Raw genomic sequence first — 14,980 nt, 5'->3', positions numbered from 1 at the left:
GCGGGGGGCGTGTTTCAACAGGTGATACGAGTGCGCCTTTCTGCCCATTTCAAGACGTGCATTGCATTGCGAGTGATAGTGGCGTCAACGCCCCCTGTAGCGATGGGCGCTGAAAAGAAATCCATTTAATTATAATAAAAAAATTCAACTTGTATTTTCTTAACTCGTCACGAATATACATAATTGACTACGAATTTTATTTTCGTTCAATGAATCTAACTGTGTCTCGTTTGAATTAAAAAACGCGTTTTTCTTTACCAATGTTTGTTCCCTCCAAACATAGTCGCGCTTCAATCGCTGCTCCCATAACCCCCCATGCTGATGTCGGTGACAATCTGTACTGAACCGCTTTTCGCCCGAAGCTTCGCGACCTATTTGAATCGACCTTGGCGCGGGCGCGTAGACAGTCGAAGGTGAGGGAGTTGAGAGGGTGTTACGAGAGAGGGCGTAGGGAGAGGAGTTGAGCGGGGGGAAGGGCTTGGCCACCTGGATTGGCGCGCGTGCGCGCGACGATCTACGAGGTCATGCAAGGGAAACGGATTTTCGCGTCGCCCGTTACAGAGATGGCGCCAATTTCCTCTGCCACCGGAACCGGGGAGTGTCCCCCCCCCCTGCCATATATGCCGAGATAGTCAACCACAGCAGCCTGGAGGGGCCGTTGTTCCAGTCGGGCAACCTGCAGGAAATCTTTCAGCACGCGATTAAAGCGTTCAATCGCGCCGTTTCCTTGTGGATAGTACAGAGAAGAACAACGATGCACAATACCCCTCTCTCTCAAGAATGTTTCGAACATTTGCGATCTAAACTGAGGCCCATTATCTGTGACAATTTCTTCCGGATAGCCTTCTCGGCTGAACACAGTCTGCAAAAAATCAACCACACTCTGTGACGTCACTGTAGATGAAAAGGCAACCTCAGGCCACTTGGAATGATAATCGATCAGCGATATCATGTACCTACAGTTTGAAGGGGCCCAGTCAATCGGTCCCACTATATCCATTGCTAACTTCTGCCATGGTAGCGCTGTAAACGTCACCGGCTGCAGCGGTGCAAACGACGGTTTAGCGGACTTGTCCGCGGTCTGGCAGATATGACAAAAATGGATTGCTTCTACTTGTTTATTCAAACGCGGCCACCAGTAAAGATCACGTAGTCTCTGCTTCGTCCTCACAATTCCTGTGTGACCTTCGTGCGCAAAACCAACAAGGAGCGAGGTTAATACACTCGGAACAACTACCTGCTCGCTGCGCATCAAAAGGCCATCAACGAAAGAAAGCTCTTCCCGCACGTTAAAGTACGGCATTATTTCTGCTGGCAAAGCTTTTCTAGGCGCCCAACCATGTACCACGTGTACAACAACCTGTTGCAGTGTGCTGTCTGCAGCAGTGGCCACCTGCAGCCGTTCCTTTGTTAGGCACTCTGATACAACGGACACAATTTCTTCCTGCATCGTCTGCAGCGAATCACAGTCAAGAGGTGGGCGTGAAAGCGCATCTGCCACGATATTTTCCGATCCCTTATGGTACTCTATGTCGAAGTTATAATACAAAAGTCGAGCTGACCATCTGGATATACGCAAAGGTCGGCGTCCTGTACCGGCAGCTGAAAGTAACGTCACCAGTGCTTGATGGTCCGTACGCAACAAAAATTTTCTACCCCACAAGTAGACGTGCCAGCGCTCACACGCGAAGAGACAAGCAAGGGCCTCACGTTCCCCAGCGGAGTACTTCCGCTCAGCAGGAGTCAGGGCACGCGATGCGAAGGCCACCGTGCGTACGCTGTCACCATCGCGTTGCTGAAGAACAGCTCCCAGTCCCTTATCAGAAGCATCTGTCGTAACAATTACATCAAGGTCTGGGTTAAACATTTGTATGACTGGGCTTGAAGACAAAGCTGTCTTAACAAGCTGGAAGCTACGCTCAGCCTCATCATCCCACGTGAACTGTTGACTAGACCACAGGAGCCTTCTAAGTGGCTCGACGAGATCAGCAAATCGCGGCAGAAACCGAGCATAGTAACCAGCGAGACCCAAAAATGACCTCAAAGTGGCAACATCGTGAGGAGCAGGCACTTTGACAATAGCGTCAACCTTAGACTGCAATGGTGTAAGCCCTTTTGAGCTCACCGTATGCCCTAAAAAGGATACTTCTGAAACAGCAAATGTGCATTTCTGGTTGAGCTTTAAACCTGAATCACTGATGCGTTTTAGCACCTGGTGTAGATTCTTGTGGTGCTCCTCACGTGTCTTGCCCCACACAATCACATCATCAATGTTACAAAGTACGCCTTTGCAATCTTTCAAAATATGCTGCATCATTCTCTGAAAGGCTGAAGGGGCAGATGCAAGGCCAAAACACACTCTCTTAAAACGAAACAATCCTTCGTGTGTGATAAAGGTGGTTAGTCCCCGACTTTCCGGAGTCAGTTCTAGCTGGTGGTATGCCGACGCTAAGTCGAGCTTTGAGAAGCACGTTCCTCCAGCTAGTTCATAAAGTAGTTCCTCTGCATGCGGAAGAGGAAAAGCATCGGCAATTACTGCCTTTTTCACTTCACGTAGGTCCACCCACAACCTAATTGAATCGTCCTTCTTCCTAACGACGACGATCGGTGAAATCCACTCCGATGCGTCGACAGGTTCAATTATATCTTCGGCCAGCAGTCGTTGTATCTCTACCGATACCTGTTGCCGTAGCGTGAGTGGCAGGCGTCGGAGCTTCGCAACGACTGGTTTCACAGATGAACGGAATTTAACATGGGGAACAAAGCCTTTCACATGCCCTAACTGTTCCGTGAACAAGTGCACAAACTCTTGCGTGAATTCTGAAGGCAGTGAATCAGGGCATGTCACCTGGCAGCAATTCAAGGTTGAGCCGTTGATAGTGATTCCCAGGCTCCGAACGGCATCAAGCCCCAGCAGCGAAGTGCTCTTGGTTGTGACATGAAAGAGCACACTGGCTCTGTTTCCCTTGTAAGATACGTCAGCAAGAAAGCAACCGCTTAACTTGATTTGTTCTCCGGAATAGTTACACAAATTGGCAGTCGGCGGTCGCAATGAGTAGGTGTTGGCTAGATATTTGTGGTAGTGCTCTTCACTGAGCAATGAAACCGTAGCGCCCGTGTCGACAATCAACGACAGTCTTATCTTCCCGATAGAAATATTGGCTCGAATATCTTTCGCCGACGCATTACGGTCACCGATCTGAAGTACCGTGACGGCGTTGGCTTTCTCGGGCTTTTCTCGGGCGTATTTCTTTTTCTTCGATTTGCACATGCTTGAAAAGTGACCAATTTTTCCACAAAGTGGCAACGCCTTTTCCTCGCCGGACATGCAGTCGAGTTAGCCATATGCGATGACGAGCCGCACCTGTAGCAACTTCCTTGCTCAGAGTCTGACCTTTTTCGCACATCTTGAATCTTGTTCACAGTGCTATGCGCGAATTCCCCGAGCTCTTGTTGCGTTTGCTCAATTTGCTTCCCGATGTCAACAGCACGCTGCAGTGTAAGCGAAGACCCTTCATAAAGCATGCGTTCACGGGTTGTTCGTGACGAAGTGCCTTCCAGTAATTGGTCTCGAATCATGCTATCGGTAGCACTGCCAAAATTGCAGGTAGACGCAAGGTCCCGAAGACTGTTTGTAAATGCTTGAAAGGTCTCACCAGGCAGTTGTCTTTGGCGAAACCGGCACCGCTCCACCAACTCATTCGTAGCGCTTGCGAAATGCGTATCCAGTGTAGCAAGCGCGTCCTTGAACTGGTCCACCTTGTCCTCGGCCTTGGCGTCCGCGGTCACGTCTGCTCCTTGTGCAAGGATGCTGTAGAATATTCGCTGGCCTTCAACCCCGAGCGAGTTGAGCAGAATTGCCTTGCGACGCTTCGGCTGCAGTTCATCGCCGCCAATGGCCTCCAGGAAATTCAGAAATACGCGTTTCCACTGCTGCCAAGGCACAGCCGGGTCGCCGGGTGCAGGCAAGAAAGGGGGCGGTGCTGGGAAGCACCCGAGCGGCATGGCTCCGATACTGACCCTCGTCGCCAATATGTGGTGTCTGGCTCAGACCAGACGCATGACACGGGACCATGCAAGCGCAGTATGCAACTCCTTTTATTCGTCACAGTAAAGCAACTTATATAGGAAATCATATTGAATAACGATGACGACATGTACACTGAAAGAAATGAAACTGAAACAAGGAAGAAGGATACAACACTGTTGTCTTTACAGACTCACTAAGCGTCGTGAGAGCCCTGATTAGCTTACGAAAGCAGTAGAACCCCGTTTTGAATGAGCTGTATAGTTTGTTGTGCTCCGCATATATCTGCAACCAAGCGATTATCCTATGCTGGGTACCTGGCCATAAAAGTATAAAAGGCAACGTAGCTGCTGATGAAAACGCTACGTCAGTGAGTTTTAGTGACACAGATGGAAATATCCCCATTCCTTCCACAGACCTAAAGCCCTTTCTGCGCCGTAAATTGAGGAAACATTTGCAAGCAGAGTGGAATACACAAACACTGAATAAGTTACATATTATAAAACCAAGATCGCGGAATTGGATAAGTGACAAAACAGCACGGCACAAGGAATACTTCTTTGCCGATTAAAAATAGGACACACTTACAGTACTCACTCCTACCTCTTGACTGGTGGGGATCCTCCTACGTGTAGTAGATGCGGCGATGACCTGACAGTCATCCATGTTCTTATCCAGCGCCCTGCAATATAAACGGAGAGAAAAAAGTATTTCCCTTCTTCATATCGCGAAAATATACCTCTCCACCCTGCATTTTTTCTTAGTGACGAACCGTCTTTCAAACTGCAAATAGTCTTACATTTTTTAGATGCAACCGACATTCTGAAAATCATTTCGCCAGGCAATTTTTAGCACGTGACTAACAGCCCTGCATTCAAGGGCTCTCTTAAAACTCTGGTGTCAATGTTGTTTTATTGCACAATGTTTTAACTACAGCCCATTGCCATGGCCCACATCACTGCCTAGACACCGTCATTATTTTAGCAACTATGTATTCTACGCCACTTACAGCTACAGATTTTAGGCCCTTTTAGAGCCATGTGAGATCTACCATGAGGAATTCATTGTGCACGCCCTTCATAATACATCGTCAACATTACCACTTGTCATGGCGCCCTTTGGCCAAACCTGGCCCTTGCGCCATAAAACACCACACATCATCATGCCGCTCGGCCGTGGACGCGCGATACGGTCGGCGGTGAATGGGAACAGCATCACCAGTGTTGATCCGACGCTTAACAAGGGATGTCGGACCAAAGTGGTCGATTGGAAGTGTCAGAGATGTCGCGGTAGGAAAGCAAAGGGCGATATAGGGTGGCTGCTCGGTCAAGTGCGAGGTCTGGAGCGACCATGGAACGTAATGGGCCGTCGGGGTTCAATGCATCCTGCGGGTAATCAGGAGGATCTGGAGACGCGTCGGCTGCAAAAGCAGTGAGGTAGCCGTCTGTCACTGACCGGAGCGGTGCCACCGCTAGGCCTTCAGGTAACACTTGCTTCGTCGAGCCAAAATTGATAACGGGGAGACACATCCGATTAACGGCAAGGGTTACGACGGAGCGTGGCACAGAGAAGTCGCGTGCCAGGAGGACATCACGAATAGGTGCGACGACATAGTCGCCATCAGGCACGGTTGCCGTTGAGGCCAATTCGACGATGCTTAGGGCTTTTGGAGGTAAGCGAACAAACGCTGTAGTGCAGAGGGTGTTTGGTTGTTCGGGGCGAACGTCTGAAAGAAGAGGAAGCTCGAGGCACAGCGTACCGGTGGAACAGTCAATGATGGTAGAATGCGTCGTCAGAAAGTCGATACCGAAGATTAGGTCATGAGTGCAACTGGTCAGCACGGTGAACAGGACTGGAACTTGGTGACCTGCAATTCCTATTCGAGCAGTGCACATGCCCCTGACGGCAATAGTGGCGCCATTGGCGGCGCGTACGGCTCGATTGATGGCAGGCGTAAGAACTTTTTTAAGGCGACGACATAGGCTATCGCTCATTATGGACACTTGGGCTCCGGTATCAATTATTGCCGCCAACGGAACACCATCTACGTCTACTTCAATTAGGTTCGCGTTGGTGAGGAGCGTCAACGGAGAATTTGGACAGGACGAGCGTGATGCAGCACTACCTCCAAGATCTGCATGGCCTAGTTTTCCGTCCATTGGTTTGGCGAGCAAAAGCTGCGAGGTTGAGGCGACGGAGAGCGACGGTGCTGAGGCGGTGGCGATCGCACGGAAGAGCGGCTGTCATGGACATCGGAAATAGGGTACAGACGGCGAGGTGAATAACGGCGAGCGTCGGCGTATGGGCGAGGAGCAGGGAATGAGCTCCAGTACGGCGGCATCTAGGTGGTGCGGCAGTGGCAGTCTACATGACCAACGCGGTGGCAGCGGAAGCAGATCGGTTTGTCGTCTGGGGTTCGCCATTCAGCAGGATTGCCTGGTCTGGCAGCAAAATACTGGTCATTACAGGTTGTGGGCATGGCAATGGCTGCCGAATCAGGTCGGGAGGCAGAGCAAGTGGTAGGGATGCCAAGGTTTGCAATTTCTTGCCGCGCAACTGCTTGAATAACGGAAATAGTGGGGGCCGCTTGGTCAAAGGTACCGTCAAGGGGTCGTGGATGAAGGGGGGCTGGACTCGCCGCTTCAATCTCATGGCGAACGATGCGGCTGACCTTCTCTTGAAGTGGTCGTGTGGCGGTAAGAGCGGAGCAAGACAACGTGGCAGGGGTGTTTCAAAGCCGGGAAAACTGTGGGACGACGCGGCGGCTTTAGGTTACTTCGATGTGGCGGCATTCTTTGACGATGGCGTCGACGATGGAGACGTCGTTATAGACGAGCAAATTGAAGGCGTCGTCCGCGATGCCTTTTAGGATATGGCCTACCTTGTGAACCTCCGTCATGTGTTCGTCGACTTTCCGGCAAAGCGCGAGCATTTCCTGTATGTAGGAGACATACAATTCAATCGACGACTGGACACGGGTGGCAAGCTCTTTTCGCGAAGCCTGTTGGTGACCTGACGGGTTGCCGAATAGGTCGCGAAGCCTCGCTTTGAATATGTCCCAGCTGGAGAGCTCGACCTCATGGGTGTGAAACCAGACATGCGGTGTCCCGTCCAGCTAAAAGATCACATTGGCAATCGTGATGGTAGGGTCCCAGTGGTGGCTTTGGCTAATACGCTCATTCATGCTGACCCAGTCGTCGACGTCAACGCCATTTTGGGTGGAGAATGTCCCAGGATCACGGATACTAGGAACCGTAACATACGTTTGGATGGCTCGCAGGTGTAGGTGGCGACCGGGTGAGTCCATCGGAAGCTATGGCTGAGAAGACGACAGTGCGGCCGCTTCGGAGCTCCGTGGCGAGGACGGGGAACGTTCCACCTCCACCACAATGTTACGCGAAGGACGAGTCAGTAAGACGAGCAACTATTTAGAGGTTATATTTACAACAAAGGTTGCAGCGCTTACCGGTTAGATTCACAGCGTGAGCCCAGTTCGTTCTTTTTCCTCTTTTCTGGAGTGATGGCGCCCATGCGCTTCGTTCAAACAAACAAATACCACACGCGTGTAGCAATTTTTTTTAATTGTGTGACATGGAGACTTTCCTTACATTACGCGCTTGGCTGCGTGTAGAGTGCAGCTCACTATACCAACGCAACGAGAAAGCATATGTGGCTTCTACGAACCTATCCTCATATCGCTTTCTTTCCGTGACGCCACCGATCTTATGCTTGCTGCTGCGTAAAGTTCTATGCGTACCGTTTGGAGTGGCATAAAACAGGCCTTTTGACATTGTTGATCAGCATCGTACTTGTCCCGTGGCTTCAATGGGTGTCATTGTGAATGTTTGCATCGCACGCGGCTCAGTATCACTTTCACTAATCTTTTCTTTATTAAAACTGCCGTTACTAAACCAGTGTGACGCACGTGCATCGTTTCATTGCTTCTCACACATAATTTACATTTGTAAGCGTTCCACAGCTTGAAAGACTGTCAAAGAGTTATTTGAACCTCCATCGTGGTGTGCTCTTTAAACTTCATTCCCGAACCTTCAGGGACCGATGGTTCTTCCATACGTACTTTCTTGTATGACGCATACCTCAATAACATTCTGTACGCGTATCTCTGTTTTTGACAGCGTTTTTTTTGTTATTTTTGGTTTGAGTTTCTTTTTTTCTGATGTTTGCTTCATTATTCTACATTTCTTTCTTTTATTTCTTCAGTTGTTTTCGTATGTCTAATAATGTGTAGTGGCATACCAGGCGTTCGGCCAGGTTAACTTCTCCCTCTCCCACTCGAATAACCATGTCCATCTCCTCTTACAGTTTCCTTTCTTCTCTCCATATAAAACCAAAGTCACTAATTGTCATGAAAACATATTAGCAGCACAATTATGACGATACCAGAAATCTTTCGGCCGCATGGTCATCACAGCGCATTACTACTGTGATACTACTAGTCATTGTCTCTTTCGTCGGCTAAATTAAGTGTGAGTTGTTGCAAAACGTAAAAGGAAAAGTCGTCCGGGTTTTTTCATCGTAAGCAGCCAAAGCATATATAGTGGTGTCATCGGGATTAGGCTGTAGGCCATGTAAATATACTGTCCATGTTCTATATGCATCAGTACACCCATTCTTCATTTGCACCCCTGCATTGCGAGTTCCATGGTCACTAGTCCCTCGAAGGCAATGTTACAGGTGCATTATTCTATGTCTTGCTTTCCACTTGACATCATGCATAGTGTAACACAAGTCTTCGCACGAAACTTTGTCACCTCGTAGTGGTAAAGCAGTAAATTATTGCACGTTTCTTACAAGTTGTGATTGGCGAAGCAAACCGTATTATTTACCTGCATTGGCTCTGCCTTGAAGTACCTTTCAACCTACCACCATACTTTCGTGGATTTATGCGCGCGGCCCTGCGATCGTAGTACCATCGATCAATACTACGCAATCGTAGTATCGGTGGCATGAAGCAGAGTTACGCAAAAGTGGGCAGTGGGTTTCCTCACTAAAAGTTTTCGATTCAAATTTCCGTCCATGGCTTGAAGTGACGCCTTGCTATGGCAGAAGCGAATGAAAAAAAAATAGACGACTATTCGCGTGGCTGCACTACTACAGGTGCAACCACATTAGCAAAGCTCACTAAGCTTCTAACGCATAGTTTCTCGTTAGAAGAACGATCTGCCTCCCTGTCCCAGTAATTGCCCACCAACTCTCTCATCAATCTCGCATTAACCCTTGGTCTTCAGTCAATGGAGGCTGTGGAGCTCCTGACCAAGGTGAGCAGTCAGAGTTTGTGCAGAGCAAAGGATGCGAAGAATGTCTAGACCCGGACAGGCCGCTACTCGAAAATGAACCTGGCATAGTTCAACAAGCGAATCCTCTCGTGTGAAGATAGTTCATCAGGGTTTTCAAATCAATTACCAGGCGTTATAGCTGGGAAATCAGAAGGCTTTAGGGAGGTTAGAGTAAGTGGTGTGATATATACAGCGCTCACTAATATGCAAGCCTTTGGCTTCAGATACCTTCCTAATAAAAGAATATGCGGGGTAGAATTTTCAGTCCATGATGATAAAAGCGTTAATGTTGAAGTATTAATGAAAGAATAGCAATCACCTCATGCTAAAAGTAAATAAGAGGCACAAATTAAACGCAGTATAGGCCCATGGGCCAACGTGATATCGGGATAATGAACAAGTAGAAATGTTTTCTATAAATATTTTCTTAGTTCTGTGGAGTAGCAATGGCAAACATCGAGTAATATGGTTTATTCATCGGCTAATTGAATGCAAAACTGGAGAAGAGGCAGGCTGGCTAGAAGGACATCGGAAAACATTGGCATGAACTCTAGAAATCGTAGCGGAGTAACATTGATAGAATTCCCTGAAAGGAGTTCACGGCCTAGACTTAATGCCTTCTTCAGGGAACGCACTAATTGCAAGTATACATGTAAAGGCCTGAATGAAGCAACAATGAACAAAATAGACTTTCTACTTTATGCCGATTTCTGCTTCGGGAATTCAGTATTAAAAGTTGGGCAGTGTACACGGTAGCTATCACAAGCTACAGTGAGGTCGTCGAGGATTGTCCTAGATTTCAAAAGAGTAAGGAAAAACCGAGTCAACAAAAAGCAGAAAACCTGGTTGCAGCCATGAGACAAATGGAAAAATTCAAGATAGTGTTCAAGAAGAAATATGAATCACTAGTACAGAAGCGTGAGGACAGCATGAAGGCAATGAATGATATACCATGGTAAAAATGATTTCCGAGGCTGTACTTGAAACAGGAAAGCTCTCATCAGCAACAAGGAACCAAACGAAAAAAATAGAAGATATTAGAGTCTCAAAACACAGACAGCAAGTAGCAGCGTTTCATGAAATGTAAAATCTTATCAACAAGTTCAAAATAAGTGAATATCACAATAATAACATTGGAAAGATTGAAAAAACAAGAAAGAACGGAGAAAGCGTGAACTCAGCCCGAGCGATACTTTGAAATGACAGGAACATGATGTACACAGTGAAAAATGAACAAAGCAATGTCATCCGCAACTTGGTTAGTATAATACTGCTAACGGCTGGACAGAAATTCTTAGCGAACTTTATGCAGTAGCCAGAACAGCCAGGGAGTCACGATTCCACGCAGCTCTACAGAAGAAATGGAAGTCCTGTGTGTAACTAGGGGTCAAGATAGAAGAGCATTGCATATGTGTGCTAGAAAAACAGACCAGAGAAGATGAATAACATTGGGTCCAATAATGGACTGTGGGAATATTGCGCTCGAAACGCTTTAGATACCGATATCTTGGGTTTATAAAATGTTAATTGTCCTCTCAAATAAATATGTGTGATGTAAGTACAAGCTTCTTATGTTGTCAGGTAATTATGTTTATGTTATGTATGAGTATTCATGTTTTTTGCACTCGCCTACGAAATTGTGTTTTTGTATGTGTTCTCGGACAACTGAAAGTACTTGTATTTCCTTGTGCAACTGTTTGTGCTTTTGTGGCTTCCTGGACTCATGTGCAGAACTTTGTGTTCATGCTCTATGATTTTATTCGGTGTTTGCGCCCCGTTTCATGATTCCACTTTGTTTACCAAGTGACGAGGAGCAACCAGCGCCACCTAAATGCGCCAACCTCTCCTATTAGATTATGTCGTCAGAGAAAAGAAAAAGATAAAGCAGAGATGTCAACCAGAAAAGTGCCTGGTTGGCTACCATGCACACAAAATAAAAAAAAAGCTTATGGCCCTTTCTTTTCAGTGCTTCAGTACTTAAATGCACCAGAGACTTGGAAAAATACCTGCATATCAGACAGGCGACATTAAAGAATTGAGCAATTATAGGTTTGTTAGCGTGCATTTTCCGTTATCTAAAACTTTACTCAATTTCGACACCCCCTCCCATTCACCATATCACGCAGCCGACTGCATGTGAAAGGCGGCAGCCAGTGTTGTTTTTTGTCAAGCTAGAGCAGGTGCGTTGCTGTTGTTACCCCCCCCCCCCGCGCCTCCGCCCCCCCCCCAAGCTTGTAGACTGGCGTGCTATACGGAATTAGCTATGCATTTTGGCCGGAGGCTATAAAAAAAAATGCAGTTCGGTTTGAATACGATTGTGTCATTGTCATTGATTGTGATTCCTTGTCAGGCAGGGAGATACGATCTCTCCAATGCTATTCACAGCGTGTTTACAGGACGTATTCAGAGACCTGGATTGGGAAGAAATGGGGATAAAAGTTAATGGAGAATACCTTAGTAACTTGCGATTCGCTGATGATATTGCCTTGCTTAGTAACTCAGGGGACCAACTGCAATGCATGCTCACTGACCTGGAGAGGCAAAGCAGAAGAGTGGGTCTAGAAATTAATCTGCAGAAAACTAAAGTAATGTTTCACAGTCTCGGAAGAGAACAGCAGTTTACAATAGGCAGCGAGGCACTGGAAGTCGTAAGGGAATACATCTACTTAGGGCAGGTAGTGACTGTGGATCCGGATCATGAGACAGAAATAATCAGAAGAATAAGAATGGGCTGGGGTGCGTTTGGCAGGCATTCTCAGATCATGAACAGCAGGTTGCCATTATCCCTCAAGAGAAAAGTGTATAATAGCTGTGTCTTACCAGTACTCACCTACGGCGCAGAAACCTGGAGGCTTACGAAAAGGGTTCTACTCAAATTGAGGACGACGCAACGAGCTATGGAAAGAAGAATGATAGGTGTAACGTTAAGGGATAAGAAAAGAGCAGATTGGGTGAGGGAACAAACGCGAGTCAATGACATCTTAGTTGAAATCAAGAAAAAGAAATGGGCATGGGCTGAACATGTAATGAGGAGGGAAGATAACCGATGGTCATTAAGGGCTACGGACTGGATTCCAAGGGAACGGAAGCGTAGTAGGGGGCGGCAGAAAGTTAGGTGGGCGGATGAGATTAAGAAGTTTGCAGGGACGGCATGGCCACAATTAGTACATGACCGGGGTTGTTGGAGAAATATGGGAGAGGTCTTTGCCCTGCAGTGGGCGTAACCAGGCTGATGATGATGATGATGATGATGATGATGTATTAAAATGACGGAAATAAATGTGCACCATAATCGCGAAATAATAAACGTAATTAACGCTTATTTGTTACTTATATACCTATTGGTCCTATTTGTTCGCCAAACTTTGTCCCCCAAATAGCATAAGCAGTTTGCTGCACCCACGCTGGAGTGCAAACAGCATGGGTGTGACTAGTGCAATATTTTATTAAAATTACTAATAGTGTAACTGTTAACGCTCTGTATGTGCATGTATATTCGGTGTCCCGGCTAACTCTAACGAACGTTTAAAAATATGCTTAACAGTCTAGGAGGACGCGGCCAAATGCATGTTGTTGGCAACTGTATAAAAAAATAGTCACCTAATTTTCTGCATTGCACTTAATTGCGTTTTTAGTCAAGAATAATTTGCCAGCTTCGCAAGTGTTAACGTAGGACAAGCTTCCAATGAGAAAGTTGTAAACCTTTTTCGAGAACATCTAATTCAGCAGTTTCTAACTTCCTACTTCTAACGAAACCATTCTTTTTTCCACTTCCGTAACCATTCATTTGCGAAATGTGAAAAAAAGCACATAACATGCCCACTTGCGCACCGCTATTGCAGTGCTCTTGAACGCGGTGCACATGAACGAACAGTGCCTTTAGCCTGTTGTGCTGCTCTTTGAAAAGTAACCGGGAAATGACAGGACAGCCTGCTTAACGCTGTTATCAATCGCCGTAATGGCAACACATCACTCGATGGCTTAATCATGCGGTCAATGGCTGCATTAGGGCTCTATCACTTTTTGTGACCTTCAAGTGTGCTACGATCTACCCTGAAGAAGACAAGTCCACTTGTGGAAACATTGGCTCCTGCTTTCACCTTTTTCTCGTTTGGCTCATCGTTTTGAATTTCCATCTCCCGCCTTCCCCCTGTTTTCCCTAAGTATACATTGGCGTACTAGTTAACAGTTTCTCACAAGCGTGCCTCTAACAGTTCGCAACTATCTTAACTGAACGCCGAGGCATTTTTTTAGCCGATTGTGGGACATCGGACATGACTGGAGGCGCATAATCATACATGACTTCACTACTCCTCGGCTTCACTATCGCAGTGGTAATATGTACCCTGAAAGTATGGTAATTGAAGAGTAAATTAGTTTATTCTAGGCAATAAGTGAAATTGGTGTTAAAATTCTAGGTACTGCTAATGCCCGCCTAGTCATGTAGCCTACCTACAAGAATGGCAGCGGCGTAATAGGACAGTTGAAAAAAAGTAACAGTTTCGCCCGAAAGGCGAAGCATTGACAGCGATTACAAGGTTTCGCGTTGCCCTTGAATGCCTCTGATTGTCTCCTAAATCTACGTCGGTTGACGCGACACAGCATGTACGGCAACTGCTCCTGCGCCGAAGGAGCAGTGCCCAGTCTGTTATCCGGTGTCCAACAACGCTGGCGTGATGAAGAGCAGCGCACTCAGTGGTGTCGCGGGCGTCGCACCTCGATGGTGAAGATGAGACCGACGGGAAGCCACTGTCGGCGTTGGTCCAGTGAAATATTAGACAACGTTCGACTATTGTTTACTGTGCGTTCTGCTCGGAGCAATGCATGCGCACAACAGCTTAGCAGGAACACTACTGTGCGTTCAGTGTCCGCCATAGATAGAGTTGCAGACAATATTTACTAGAGGGAACTCTGGCACTGAGATCGCTCAGTCACCGTGGGAATTATGGCGGATACATGGATTTGTCTTATTTTCGTGCTTGTGGATTCACACGTTCACGTGGCTTTGTTTGCTATACGCCTTATCTGTCTTCAGTGTCCTAAATTTCAGAGCAATTCGAACTTTTCTAAGTGCCGAATACCCTGCAAACACTTACAATTGGTACTAATTGCAGTAGTTCAGCCTGGCGAGGTGGCCAAACCGAAACGCGCCAAGCGTGCCAATGCACCAACTAGCCCACGAGAAATTCATAAGGCCATCCTATGCCACATCTCGATGCATGCGTCCATGGCGTAATGGTTTCAATATCGGGCTTCTGTTTCAGAGGTATACTGTGTTCTAATCCGGCCGTCGAACAGTTTTAATCAAGTTCATTAAATTATTTATTACAAAGTACTTTGTTGAAAATGACGATCTTACATGTCACGAAGCCGTGTGAAGCTCGAAGGAGGAAGTTTAGGCAAATACATGTACGTCCTATAATTCCCATGCTGGCTGAACCGCCCCGATCGCAGCTCCCGTAGACACTATTGCCAGCGTTCCCTCTAGTAATTATTGCATGAAACTCTATGGAGTCCGTGCGCACAACGCTCGTGCAATAAGCAGGAGCCAGAATGCTGTCATGGCTCCGCAAATCGAGCGGGCTTAGTGACAGTGCCTACACTTTGGCTCGTCGTCATTGAAGCCAAACACATTCCGCGGCCTTTGAACCGTATA

The sequence above is a fragment of the Dermacentor albipictus genome, chromosome 1 (genome assembly GCF_038994185.2).
Source record: "Dermacentor albipictus isolate Rhodes 1998 colony chromosome 1, USDA_Dalb.pri_finalv2, whole genome shotgun sequence".
Taxonomy (NCBI): domain Eukaryota; kingdom Metazoa; phylum Arthropoda; class Arachnida; order Ixodida; family Ixodidae; genus Dermacentor; species Dermacentor albipictus.
This window is presented reverse-complemented; position numbering follows the sequence as displayed.